At 31.8% G+C, this 15665-nt stretch overlaps 1 protein-coding gene across 2 annotated transcripts in view; it reads left to right on the forward strand.

Moving 5' to 3' along the window:
* Positions 1-15665, forward strand: part of LOC144560775 (uncharacterized) — a 61816-nt gene that overhangs the window by 8552 nt on the left and 37599 nt on the right. The gene's annotated exons all lie outside the window — the stretch shown is intronic.

A 15665-nucleotide genomic window follows, 5' to 3' on the forward strand; every position in this document is an offset into this window, starting at 1 on the left:
TCACCTCAAACGCTTCAAGGATCCCGGGCTCAAAGTCAGCTATACAGCTCAACCTTGCAAATTCGTCGAATCCAAGTCAGCTATACAACTCAACTTCGTAAATCCGCTCACACACAGAATTCGTCGGATCCAAGTCAGCTATACAGCTCAACTTCGTAAATCCGCTCACATACATAGTCCGTGGTGACTTTCAACCAAAATCAAATCATAATAGATCGACACAAATGACAACCATACAAGCATGCAAATCATTTCATTCACGATAATTAGAATTTAATTTGATTGGGCTATGCAAATGATCTACTCAATTCAATGATGCAATCAATCAGACATTCAACATGACAAACGAATAAGAATTTAATTCCTGAAAATGAAATATCAAACAAGTCCAAGAATCCCACACCTGTTTACGGTGAGCGTATCGCGTACATATGGATCAGACGTCTCGAAATGTCTCGCGAAGTCTTGCTCGATCGAGTCTATGCCTATATTACACATACACTTGGTTTAACCATTGTTCAGCGGTCGAGATGTCTATTCGAGTTATATTAGGGCTTATATATTCCTTAACCAATTCCTATGCTTTGGTATCGATTCTTTTGATTTCTCTTTTCTTACTAAAAATCTCACACATTTACATCTAGGTCCTCTAAACCATATACAATTTCACTTTGGTAACACTTCCTTTACCGGTTCACTATTTTGGTTCCCGCAACAATTCAATTTACCGAGTGGTTAACCCTAATTTGGTCAAAACCTCAATTAGCCGTTAAACGTTCTAGCAATTCAAGGTTAAGAGGTAACCCTACCGATTACAAGTCTAATCGGTTGTATTGAACTAATCAATTCACGATTATGCCCAATTTTAGTTTTGGCACGAAAATCCTAAAAATTGAAATCCGAAATTGAGATGAAATCGGGAAAGAATCGGCAAATAAACAATCAAAGAAGCTCAAGGAGCTAGTCTACAAGCAATTCAAACACAAATCTCGGGTTTAAAATGAAAACCCGAGCAATCGAGAAATTCAAGATTTTAGAGAGAAACGGGAAGAGAAAGGAATATTGAATAGGAGGGCTAGGAGAGATCTACGGCCACTTGCTCAGTTCCAACAATCGGGGGTTTGAGAGGAAAAGGAAGCTCTCTCACTCTTTTTCTTCTCTCTTGTGCAAAAATCAACAAAACTGGGGAAAGGGGCGGAGGGGAAGAGAGAGAAAGGAAAGAAAATCTGGTGTTGGTTAAAAAGACACCTTCAGTGCGGACGTACTCAATTCAGTGCGGGTCGGCCACCCGCACTCAGCACTTGGATAGATTTTCAGCAGTTAAAAATACATAGAAATATACACGAGTGCGGACGCACTCATTTTCAGTGCGGGTCGATCACCCGTACTCAACACTTGGTAGAATTTCGGCAGCTTGGAAAACACATAAAAGAATACCCCAGTGCGGACGCACTCGGTACAGTGCGGACGCACTCGGTACTTAGCCAAATTTTCATGATAACGGCACTTAACAAGGAAAAAGTTTGAGCCTAATGCGGACGCACTCAATTTCAGTGCGGGTCGGTCACCCGCACTCAGGACTTGGTCAGAATTGGAGAAAAAGAGAAATTGGAGTCAGTGCGGATCACCACCAGTGCAGACGCACTGAGGAGAAATTCAGAAAACACTCTAAGGAAAACAGAGGCCAGTGCGGGTCAGCCACCCGCACTCACCACTAGTGCAGACGCACTGAGCCTATAAAGTGTAAAAATCTCAAAATTTCAACGCGGTTACGATTCACACTCGACTTACTTATTTAGAGGAACATTAATTAAGGTTTAAACTTCTATTTTGTTAGCACGATTTTCGATTCTTGCTTTTAAATCATTTGAAATTTAATTGTTAAAATTTCGTAACGTAACACTACTCTACTTCCATAAGCATATGACGGCATATGCTTATAAGTCATTTTTGCATTTTTAATGTCTAAATGGTCAATCTGAAGCACTCAACATGTTCTCCATACTAGAATGTGCTTGGAGACCGAATTTTATATTTTTTGGAATTTTTTTATTATTTTTTTTAGAATTTTTCAAAACAATGATAAAAATATTAAAAATAATAATAACAAATATGAAAAACCCTGTTTTAGAAAATTCTGAAAAAATAGTAAAAAAATTCCAAAAAATGTAAAATTCGGTCTCTAAGTACATTATAGTATAGAGAACGTGTTGAGTGCTCAAATCGATAATTTGGACACTAAAAATGTAAAAACGAGTTATAAGCATATACACTCATATGCTTATGGAAGTAGAGTAGCTGTTCGCACAGAATATATGCTACAAAGTTTCAGTATAGCAAGCTATACCTTTTAAACCTTTGTTATACTCTGTCAAATCAAATAGCAAGTGTACTATCCTATCGATGAGTATGCTCAGGTATCGATCCACAGGGACGGAAGAAAATGATCGGACTCGTCTTAAAATTACTTGAGATTCTAGAAGTGAGAGAAATTGGTTTGGTTTGGTTCTAACAATTCTAATGATTTATGACAAGTTTAAAATACAATAAAGAGAATTAAAGTTGTTTTCAAATGATAAAAAGTTGTTTCCAGGGTTCAGATTTCATTTCTGTTCAGCCCCGAGGCATACGGCCCGTACGGATTCGGTCCGTAGGGGACCCCGAGTTAATGCTGCAGCTACTGTTTTCTGCGTTGATACTAATGTTTAGGTTTTCTATCGACCAGATCTAGATACCTAACCTCAACTTTCGCATTTTGGCCTAGTACCCGATTACCGGACTCAAATACTTCCCTCTTAGATGCGTTAAACCTCAACTTTCGCATTTTGGCCTAATTTATCCAAGTTACTTGTTGTTTTACTAAAAGTATCCAAGGACTTTCACCTCAAGGAAAGTTTCACCTTTCGGGTACTCCTTGGTTTCACCCTACTTCATATATTTTATTCGGTTGGATTAAATATCATAGACTTGGCTCCTAACACTTAGATGTGCGCATTCATCTAACGGGATGACTAATCAATTCAAGCAAGCACAAATAAAGCAATCAAAATACTACTCAACAAGGTAAAAACAAAGCATTCAACACAAAATCCAAGTAGCATGCAAACAAAGTCAAACTAGAAACTACATCTTAGCCCCAGAAACAAAGTAAATTAGCTACTCATATTCACAAGATAACACAAATAACAAGAAATGAAAGAGTTCATGACAAAACAGTGGAAAATCCGAAGATCCGTGGCAAACTCGCGTTCTTCACCTCTCTTCTTCTCTTCCTCCTCTTGTCTTTTGCTCCAAGAAAAGTTGTCCCCGTTCCAGTGAATGAATCCTCTTTTTTTGGTATGAAATATATCATTTAATGCCCCAGATCACGTCCCAAGAGGCTTCCTTTTCGGCCTCCTTAAATTATGCTCATTTCATATTCCAGCTAGATTTTCCGAATTAGCGTCCTACGGCCCGTAGGGGACCCCGTACGGGCCGTATGCCTGTGCTTTGTCCGTAGGGAATGTCATACGGGCCGTATGAAAAGTAGTAAGATCCAATTTTTCGCCCTTTTTCTTGCAAAATACCAAACAAAGCATAGCAGTACCACATTTCATCGAAATACAAGTACAAACTCCACTTTTATAGGCTTTAAAACACAGGTTTTAGTGTAAATCAGGGCCGTAATTAAGATATAATATGGAGATATTAGTAGCCAACCTCTATATATATATATATATATAGAGAGAGAGAGAGAGAGAGAGTCTGGCTAATTTGCTACCGGAAGCACTTTGACCGAGGTGCTTACGGGATCATATTTTAGTATTTGATGTTCAAACAACAAATCCAAACCTTAGATGTTCAATCTATATTAAAATATGCTTGGAGACCAAATTTTACATTTTTTTTAATTTGTTACTATTTATTAAGCTGGTTTGAAAACCGCTGTTTTTATTAAATTTTTAAAGCATTGAAAACAGCGGTTTTCAAACCACCTTAATAAATAGAAAAAATTCCAAAAAATGTAAAATTTGGTCTCCAAGCAGATTTTAATGTAGATTGAATATCTAACGGTTTGGATTTGTTGTTTGAACATCAAATACGCTAATATGACCTCGTAAGCACCTCGCCGAAGTGCTGCCGGTAGCAAATTAGACAGTCCTTATATATATATATATATATAGTGTGGCTAATTTGCGACCGGAAGCACTTCGACCGAGGTGCTTCCGGGGCTATATTAGCATATGTGATGTTCAAACAACAAATCCAAACCGTTAGATGTTTAATCTATATTAAAATCTACTTGGAGACCAAATTTTATATTTTTTGGAATTTGTTTACTATTTATTAAGATGGTTTGAAAGTTGTTGTTTTTTTATGGTGCAGAATTTTAATAAAAACAACGATTTTCAAACCATCTTAATAAATAGTAAAAAAATTTCAAAAAATGTAAAATTTGGTCTCCAACTAGATTTTAATATAGATTAAACATCTAACGGTTTGGATTTGTTGTTTGAACATCACATATGCTAATATAGCCCCGGAAGCACCTCGATCGAAGTGCTTCCGGTAGCAAATTAGCCACACTCTATATATATATAGAGGTGGGCTACGGTGAGTTGCGAAGTAAAACACGTTTCTACTTCACGCTGTATTTTTATTTTGAAAGTCCAAACGACCGATCCGAACCGTTAGATGTTTAATCCATATTGAAATGTGCTTGGAGACCAAAATTTATATTTTTTGGAAATTTTTTTACTATTTATTAAGCATTTTTGAAATTTTTTGTTTTGCTGTGAACAGTAAAAAACAGTAAAATTTTCAGGACCATTAGATCAGCGACTTTCAAAATTGCTTAATAAATAGTAAAAAAATTCCAAAAAATGTAAAATTTGGTCTCCAAGCACATTTCAATATGGAGAACAAGATGAACGGTTCGGATCGACGTTTTGAACTTAAAAATCACAAAATATGAGCGTGAAGTAAAATAGTCGCTTTACTTCGCAACTCACCGTAGCCCATCTATATATATATATATATATACAGAGAGAGAGTGAGAGTGACTAATGTGCATTCGAATGTATATGGGCCGAAATACATACGGTCCAAATTCGACTTTTTAAAATCCAAACGGTCGATCCGAACCATTCATCTTGTTCTCCATATTAATATGCGCTTGGAGACCAAATTTTACATTTTTCTGAATTTTTTTACTATTTATTAAGTATTTTACAAAATTGTTGATCCAACGATGGCTGCCGTTGGATCAATAATTTTGTAAAATACTTAATAAATAGTAGAAAAATTCAGAAAAATGTAAAATTTGGTCTTCAAGCGCATATTAATATGGAGAACAAGATGAATGGTTCGGATCGACCATTTGGATTTTAAAAAATCGAATTTGGACCTTATGTATTTCGGCCCATATACATTCGAATGCACATTAGTCACTATATATATATCCATTCTATTATTAAGCACGTTGGGTGTCCGATCCACTAACGGCTACGATTGAAAGATGAAACTTCGGATTTGATCTCAGCCCTTCAATTACATAATTTGTATTCTTTTGATTAAATGCATATGTTTTATATATAGAAGTCTTAATTTAGTTAAAAACATACCCACCACATGTACTGCCACATAATACGTTACAATTAAAATTGAACAAATTCTAAAATTTAGTGATATATTTATCTGTTTCCTTATTTTTTTTTTCATATTTCTCCTCTTCAATTAAGAAGACTCCACCTTCTATTTTCTTTTTCTTTTTTGTTTCATTACTTCTTCTTCGTTTCTATACGGATCACAATGAAAATCATTTTTTTTATTTTCTTATTTCTCTTTCTTTGTTTCTATACATATTGGTGTGGGCAATTTAGAATATATTTCAAATATAGAATATATCAATGTGTGTGTGTGTATTCTAAATTGGAAACAAGGAAGAAGAGGAAGAATATAAATTGAAAACAAAGAAGAATATAAATTGCAACGTGTGTGTGAATATATATTTCTCTTATAATATGTGTGTGTGTGTGTGTGTGTCCTATACATACACTCGATAACACTTTTTATTTATGTTTTTTGATATCATATTATATGTTGATATTGAATTGTTGTATGATATTTGATATTAGATTTGAATCGAGCTATTATTTGATATCATTGGTACTTAAAAATAAAGAATCATCACATCATCAAATTGTTATCAGAGATCACGATTAAAGTTAATCAAAAATACAAAATCATATAAATTTTCTATTAACATGTGTTTTAATTTTTAAATAATTATTATTTTTATTGATATATTTGTTTCTTATAATATGTCCCATTGCAACGCACGGGTATGATACTAGTATATATATATATAGAGTGTGGCTAATTTGCTACCGGAAGCACTTCGATCGAGGTGCTTCCGGGGCTATATTAGCATATGTGATGTTCAAACAATAAATCCAAACCGTTAGATATTTAATCTATATTAAAATCTACTTGGATACCAAAATTTTATATTTTTTGAAATTTTTTTACTATTTATTAAGATGGTTTGAAAATCGCTGTTTTTATTAAAATTCTGCACCATAAAAAACAGCGATTTTCAAACCATCTTAATAAATAGTAAAAAAATTCCAAAAAATATAAAATTTGGTCTCCAAGTAGATTTTAATATAGATTAAACATCTAACGGTTTAGATTTGTTGTTTGAACATCACATATGCTAATATAGCCCCGGAAGCACCTCGGTCGAAGTGCTTCCGGTAGCAAATTAGCCACACTCTATATATATATATATATATATATATAGAGAGAGAGAGAGAGAGAGAGAGAGAGAGAGAGAGGAAGGGTCCAATTACACACTTTTTTTGTGACACCAAATTACATTCTATATTTTCGAAGTCCAAACAGTAGATCCAAACAACATGATGGATATGTTAAAATGTGTTTGCAGATCAAATTTTACATTTTTTGAATTTTTTTTACTATTTATTACGATGGATACAAAAATTCAATGGTCTGAATATAGCGATTTTGTTAAATACTTAATAAATAGTAAAAAAAAAATCCAAAAAATATAAAATTTGATCTGCAAGCACATTTTAATATATTCATTATGTTGAACGGTTTGGATCGATTATTTGAACTTTGAAAACTTTAAAAATTGAGATTGTAATTCGGTGTCACCAAAAAAAGGTGTAATTGGATCCCTCCTCATATATGCTACTCTACTTCCATAAGCATATGAGAGCATATGCTTATAACTCGTTTTTGCATTTTCAATGTTCAAATGGTCAATCCGAAGCGCTCAACATGTTCTCCATATTAATATGTGCTTGGAGACCAAATTATATATTTTTTGAAATTTTTTTTACTATTGTTTTAGAATTTTTCAAAACAGTCATAAAAAATAATAATAATAAATTATGAAAAATCCTGTTTTGAAAAATTCTGAAAAAAATAGTAAAAAAAAAATCCAAAAAATGTAAAATTTGGCCTCCAAACACATATTAATATGGAGACATGTTAAACACTTCAGATCGACCATTTGGACATTGGAAACGCAAACACGAGTTATAAGCATATGCCCACATATGCTTATGGAAGTAGAATGACCAACCTCTATATATATATAGAGAGAGGTTGGCTACTCTACTTCCATAAGCATATGAGGGTATATGCTTATAAGTCCTTTTTCGTTTTCAAAATTCAAAGAGTCAATCTGAACCGTTATATGTGATCTTTATATTGAAATGTGCTTGGAGACAACGGTAGCTTAACAAAATAGTAAAATCAGAAGTCACCGTTGGATCAGTGATTTTCAAAGTGCCTTAATAAATAGTAAAAAAATTCAAAAAAATGTAAAATTTGGTCTCCAAGCACATTTCAATATAGATATCACATCTAACGGTTTAGATTGACTTTCTGAATTTTGAAAACGAAAAAATAACTTATAAGCATATACCCTCATATGCTTATGTAAGTAGAGTAACCAATCTCTATCTATATATATTTCGCATTTCAGAGAATTGCACATCGCCAGTCCAAAAACCTAGCTAGCAACGCAGGTTCTTATACTTTTTTATATCAATATTGCCTTATACAAATTACAGTTGTTTATAATTAATAGGAGTTTTAATAGTTGTATGAATTTGTAGTATATTGGTCAATGCCAGACCCAATTAGCAGCATTAGTCAAAAGATCCAACTTGGTAGCACAAGTTTTAAATATTTATGGGATTTTCGTGTACATTCTATTTGATGATTTGACTTCTAATTTTTATTTTTTTTAAATCTTAAACATTATATTTAAAACCGAATAAAAAATAAGATTCTTCATAATTCTCCAAAAAAAAATTGTCAAAAAAAATCATAAAATTTGTATTAAGTTTGTGGTGCAACTAAATAAAAATTCTCTCAAATTTTGATTAAATTTGGATTGAATTAAATTTGATGAATAGAATTAAATTTGGACTGTATTAAGTTTGTGGTGCCATTAATAGCAATCAATTATACTTTAACGAATAGAATGAAACTGGAATTGAACAAATTCATCCATCTTTTTTTATCATTTGCATGTAATTTTATTCTGTAACTAACAGAAAGCCGAATTTTTTTTTAATATCAAAAATTAATAATTAATTTTAGAAACTACCCCTCTCTGTGTTGGAATTCGAAATCTACCCAAACTGGTATTTTTTTTTTTCTGGTTTCTAACTAACTTTCGGGCAAACAAAATTCTGGTTTGAAACTGGTCAAAACCGAAAAAAAAATCACTGAATTTTATTACCGGTAATAAAACCACCGATTTCTAAAGATTCTTTTTCTTAGAAAACAGAAACTTTGATATTTTTTATTGAAATATTAAAAATATTTAATATATTTTTAGATACTTTCATTAATTTGAATTTCATTTAAGTGTTTGATTATATTTGTTTTAATTTATAAGAATCATTCCTTGAAGTGAATGATGAAATAATAACTTGAAGTTATTATCAAAACTAAATGTTTATCAAGAACTTGAAGTTCGTATTACCTGAATATAATAATACGAGTAATAACCTGAAGTTATTATCACAACTAAAATTTTCTCAAGAACCCGAAGTTCGTATTACCCGAATAAAATAATAACTTGAAGTTATTGTTATAAATGGTTTTCTGCGTAGCTGATTTGACCTCATTTTTGGTCAGGAACTGTCTGTTTCGGCCTTGGCCGAACACACTGTTTTCTGCACTTTATGTTTCAGCCAAGAATTGTTTCTGTTTAGAACCTGAAGTTCTATTAGACATTTTAGTATAAAATTAATATAATAACCAGCAGTTATTATAGGCCACTGGATGAATAATAACCTGAAGTTATTCTCAATTAAAAACCTGAAGCTTTATTAGAAATAATCATATAAAATCAATATAATAACTAGAAATTATTATAGGCCATTGGATGAAAATATAACTCGAAGTTATTTCAAATTAAATTCTACAATTGCGCAGTCAAGCAATTTAATAACCGGAAATTATTAAATAAATATTTTATTATAACATAAAGTTATATAATATTAACCTGAAGTTATTAATATATTTATTCAATTTACATATTCTTTGATTTACTTTTATTTATCGCCCTTTTCATTTATTATAACCTGAAGTTATGACATTAATAACCTGAAGTTAATTTGTATCTATTTCGTAATACATATGGAAAATCTCACAAAGTTTGAATTTATCTCCTTTTTTCATTTATCATAACTCAAAGTTATGATAGTAATAACCTGACGTTGTAAATACGTATTTAATGAAAAATGAGAAAGAAAAACGTCATGAAGATGTGTGTTACGGTGTGGAATGGAAAATCATTGGACGCATACCTATTGTACGCCCAAACATTTTGTAGAGCTTTATCAAGCTTCAATCAAAAAAAGGGAAAAAAAATGTGGAAACAGATTTTATTGAAAATGACCCCAAAAATGAATACCATATGGATACACATCTTGATGTATCAGATTTCTTCCATAATATGAATGAAGAAATATATATTATTACTTAGGGTGAAAATATAGTATAGAAGTTTATGTTTATGTTTAATAAAAGTTTAGTTTACTTTCAAAATTTTATATGCAAATAAGCTTAATGAATAAAAGTAATTTATTTTTGAATTTTAAAGGAAAATAGTTGACGCAATGATAAGTAATGAAGATCCATATCTGGTAGACAGTTGAATAACTAATATGTTGGATTTTGCTGCTACCCTTGTACTGGCTTAAGTGCGGAAAAAGACCGTAAAACAAAAAAATTTACGTCTAACTTAAGCCGAGGATCTATCTCCTTGATTGATTTCTAAAACTAAATTTATTTAATAATTAAATAAATTAATATAACATTATACCTTAGTTCCAAACTCGAATTGGAAGTGCCGTTAGCCTTGCCTCAGAGCTACTGCTGCTGCTGCTGGACTTGTAGCATCAGAAGTTTGATGCCTCTATCAGTTATCCAACAGTTGTCTCACGATTTGTAGATACTCTGATTCACAACCACGTGCAAAAGCAGAGTTACCGCAAACCTCGCGAGATTACAACTCACAACTCTCAAAAATATATATGTCAATTATATATATATTTCTTTCCAAACTCAAACACTACTTGAGAGGAAAAACCAAGAAAGAAAGGAACCTGACTTCGTCAGACGATCAGTCAGACTTTCCAATCTTGCAAAGGAAATGGTATGCCTTTCTCTCCAACACCCCATGTCCTTATATAGGGTGGTAAAAGGGGTAAAGTCGGTTTTGCAATTACCAAAATGCCCCTGAGCCCAAAAAAGCCCAGAATGAATACTACAAGGCCTGGAAAGGCCCAGATTTGAATAGTATTAGACATGGGCATTTGGGCTTTGATTTTTGGACTTTCTTAATTATATTCTAAATATAATTAAGGCCCAAATATACTAATCTATATATATAATTGTTCTAAACAATTACATTCCTTTACGATTGTGATAACTTTTACACAACGTGTCATACACGCTTGTAATTTTAATATGTTTAAACTTGTCATCTCTATGACGTTTATAATTAATTATAAAACCATCTTATTGATTAATTATAACATTTATAATTAATAATAAGATTCTCTGATTACTTCTTATGCGGTGTGACCCGATAGGATTTGTGTTATATTGGCAATAGAGTTAAAAACTATTTTAACTTTCATAGATCATAAGTGGCACCTGGAAGTACATTATAACCCCCAATTACACAAATGATGTTGTCCAGTACAATATCACGATCCTTAAGTAAACTATTTACTCGTGTTAATTCTTTCGTCTCATAGTAATAGATTAGGTTCAAGGTAGATATGTGTCATCTTTGTAAACTTAATATTTTCTTAATTTGGAGTAGATTATCGTATATAATTAATCTTCATTAATCATACTGTATACGAATAATCCTACTCTATCATGTTTGGATAGAGAGTAGAGGAAGGAATGAGAGGTAAAGAATAGAAGGGAATGGGATGGAATAGAAAGGAAGATTAACATATTTAACATCTTCGTGTTTGGATGATTAATGAGAGAAAATAAATTTAAATTTCCTTTCCGTCTTTTTTCTTGTTTGGTTGATTAAAATTTAGAAGCTTAATGAGAAATTCGGTGAATGTTGTAGGTTTGAGGAAAAAATCTTGTATGAGAATTATATCTCCATTCTATTATTAAGCACGTTGGGTGTCCGATCCGCCAATGGTCACAATTGAAAGATGAAATTTCAGATTTAATCTCTGCCATCCAATCAAATAATTTGTCTTATTTTGATTAAATACAAATTTTTTACATGTAGAAGTCTAAATTTAGTTAAAAATATACTCACTACACATATGACCACACAATATGTTATAATTAAAATTAAATACACTGTCTTTTAGTGACTTTTTATTAGTTTCCATGTTTTCTTATTTCGTCTTCTTTGTATAGAATTAAACTTTTATTTGTTTCCACTATTATTTATCATTATTTGTTTCTATACAGATCCCTACGGCATAATGGAAAAAATTAAGTCCTCCAAAAAGCGAATCAACTCTCTTTCCATATCTCTTGGTAAGCAAACTAAGTTATATTAAAGGGGTCTTGATTGAAATCTTGCAATGCAATAAAATAATATGAAGAAAATGATAGAATTTACTATAGTTTCACTCATCTTATTTTGACAACAATTTATGTTCATCTTTATTAAGTTAGTTTTAATAACCAATACTTGTTTGATATAAATAAATAAGAATATGTTTTTCACCATCAGTGTTGAGTGAAGAAATAAAATAATTATTTGTTCCTTCTTCGAATGTAGTATACATGGATTATTTGTGTTGCAAATAATCCTAAAAAAAATTTTGTGTATGCTATCTTCTACTGCTATTTATTATTTATCTATATGTTCAATCTTAAAGTTCAATCTTATAATATAACTCCGTTGCAACGCACGGGTACTATACTAGTATATAAGATATATGGTTAGGAATTTGTATCATTTTTTTCTAAAAATATTTGTAACAAAATTTCCGATTCTATATTAATTATAATGATAGAAGATTAAACATTTCACCTCCTGTACCCTTCACCTCCAATATAATTTTATCAACCAAACACGATTCAACGGAAACTTTTTGTTCCTTTCCATTCCCTCCCTTCCTCTACTCTCCATTCAAACAAGGTGGTATAGTAATACAAGGGACGATAATACTTTTGGTGAGCATCTCTTTTCCTGCACAAGCCATGTGTACTGATATTTATCAGGTGACTAAGATGGCAAAACAAGTCACGAGTCAGGTCCATCAATCAAAAGAAGTGTGCGCTCAAACATTGTCCCATTTGCTTAAAGTTTTGTGCGCTCCACTTTAAAAGTCTGTGTGCGTCTGCTTTAATTTTCATGCACACAAATTTCAAAATGCATTAGACAATCTTAGAGTTCTGTGACATAAGTAGGTTCAATAGGCAGCGGCCGTTCACCAAAAGAATACACAAGTTAAAGGAAAGACTATGCATTATGATATAATTTTATACAAAAGTAATGATGTCAGTACATACGTCATTAACATATTGTCATCATCCTTTTTTAGACTGCATTATGAAGAATAGTAGGTGAAGAAATAATAAATAGGAACCTCATATAAGTTAAGGTCAACAAAACCAATTTACATTTTGCTTCCTAGAAAGAAAACCAGCAAAAAGGATTTTTTATTTTGACAAAAAGTATCCAACTGTTCATGGTTCCATAACATGACATTGAATTACAAGAACCGTTCAAATTATAAAATGTTGCCACTCGCTAACTGCACAAGGAACAACCTTTTTGTGATCAAATTAGAAGAACTGTTCATGAATTATCGAATTCGTATCCTCTGCATTAACTTAAAAGGAAATTTTTTGAGTTAATTAATCTCAACCGTTTAATTTTAAACGGAACTAATCCAATTACTGTTTATAAAACTGGAGTCTTTCAAAATTAATGTATATTTAGTCCACGTGAATCTTAAAATAAATGAAACGAATAAAATTGATTATCTCAAAAGATTCTCTTTTGAGTTAATGCCGTCGATGCCGAGGATACGTATTCCTATCGACATTGATTTCCCAAAACAGTAATAGTAATCCTCTGTGGCAAAATAAAACAGTCAAATGTGTGGTAACCGACACTCCTGAGTCCTGACATGCTGGCCCACGTTAATTAATTTGAAAGGCCTATAACTTATACTCTCTGTACCGGCCGACAAGCACTGGTATCCTCCAGTGTAATAAAATCAGACAAACAAACAATTCATTACGTCAACCAATCCATTCTCTCACATCATGAATCTGTAACTAAATCCATTGAATGTATATACAGTTATACACCAAGTTCAATTGGTCAATGTTAATCTCCATTTTCTAAATATGATTCTTTTCCATAAACTGTAGATAATCTCCACAACTTGACAAAGAGAAATAGATATTTGTGATGACTGATCTCAACAACAACAAAAATAGTGTTGGCAAGAGAAATCAGTTTTTTTAGTGGAGTAATTAAGATAATATTCACTGTATGTAAGGATGTAGATTCAAATTTCGGATCGGAAAATTTTCTTTTGTGACTTTTAATTTTTACTCAAAACAATATAATAAAGATGATACTTTAATAATTTTGTATATATCAAATATTCTTTCTGAATAACCTCTTCAAATTGTTTACGAATTTGACAAACTGTACAACAATACGATATTTATTCTATATTATTCATAAAATTTCAAATATTTTTCTTTATTAAGAATATATCAATATTATTTAATATTAATTTGTGTTGTAACATAACAAATTATATCAAATTATATTCGAATCATAAATTTTGAATTTAGTTGAAATATTCTCAAATTCCGTCACGTTGGTTTCGTCCTTGTTACTCCATTTATAAAAATAAATCATGTCATAACTTTTAGCATAAATAATATTCTGTTATAAATAATATTATATTGATATCGTATCCATGTGTTGCAATGGAACATGTTAGAAGTGAAAAAAAAAATCATATAAAATGACATATTTTATAAATAAAAAATTAGGATAAATGACAAATAACATTCTTTAAAAGACATATTAACTGACATCTACATGTAAATCATATTGCTTAAATGATATATTAAATAACATATTAAATTATATCCATTTTTTTTTTATCCTTTTGACATATTTTCATAATTAAAAAAACTGAAACAAAATGACATGTTAAATGACAAATAACATTTCTTAAATAATATTAAAAATAGAAAGAAATGAAGACATGATCAATCAATTATCAATCAATTCAAAAATTCTTTAAATGACATTTAAAAATAGAAAGAATTCAGGACTCATAAGAAAGATAATACAATTTGCATCTGGTGAGTACGTGTGGCGTGTCTAAATATATTTAGACTTCTATATGTAAAGCAACATAAAAAAAAAAAAATACATAGATTTAAAATATTTGATCGAAGGGCTAATATTCAATCTACAATTTCACATTTAATCAAATCCATTAACGAATCCGAAAATCTATGTAATTAATAGTTAATATAATAGTGGAGATATTAAAAAAAAAAATCCCCAAAGGAAATCTCCATTTGACAAAATTGCATTTGCCAGCCTGTCCCAGCTGATCCGAATTCATATCACCAAAGGCAACTCAAATTTTATTTTTGGATCCGAACTGTCCGATCTGCTTTGATACGAATGTTAAAGAAACCTCGAGCTATTAACTCGGATTCTAATCGGACGGTCCTTATCTCAAAAAGTTAAGTTTCCGAATTCGCATCCTCTGAGATATCTCATATTTTGCGTGACTTTTTGGAGAATCACAACCGTTCAAATACATTCCACACGAATCTCAAAGCTCAAATAATACTGCCCCCCTGCGCTACCCCGAATAGGCACCGGACACGTCGGTCAAGCAAAATATGAGATATCTCAGAGGATAGCACTCGTAGGATCCGGCCGACCGGACTGTCTGAGTCCAGAGAAGTTTATCTCCGGGGCTCGTCCTTCTAATACCTCGTGCAAGAGTGGGGATCGTGGGAAGTGGTAACAACGGGAAGCAGCCGGTTGTTTACGCGGAACAGTCCAACCAGCGGGTATGTTGCACGATTCTCAAAGCAAATCCATCCCCACGTGGCACTAGCTCTACTCTATATATAAGAAA

The sequence above is a fragment of the Carex rostrata genome, chromosome 10 (assembly GCF_964058835.1).
Source record: "Carex rostrata chromosome 10, lpCarRost1.2, whole genome shotgun sequence".
Taxonomy (NCBI): Eukaryota; Viridiplantae; Streptophyta; class Magnoliopsida; order Poales; family Cyperaceae; genus Carex; species Carex rostrata.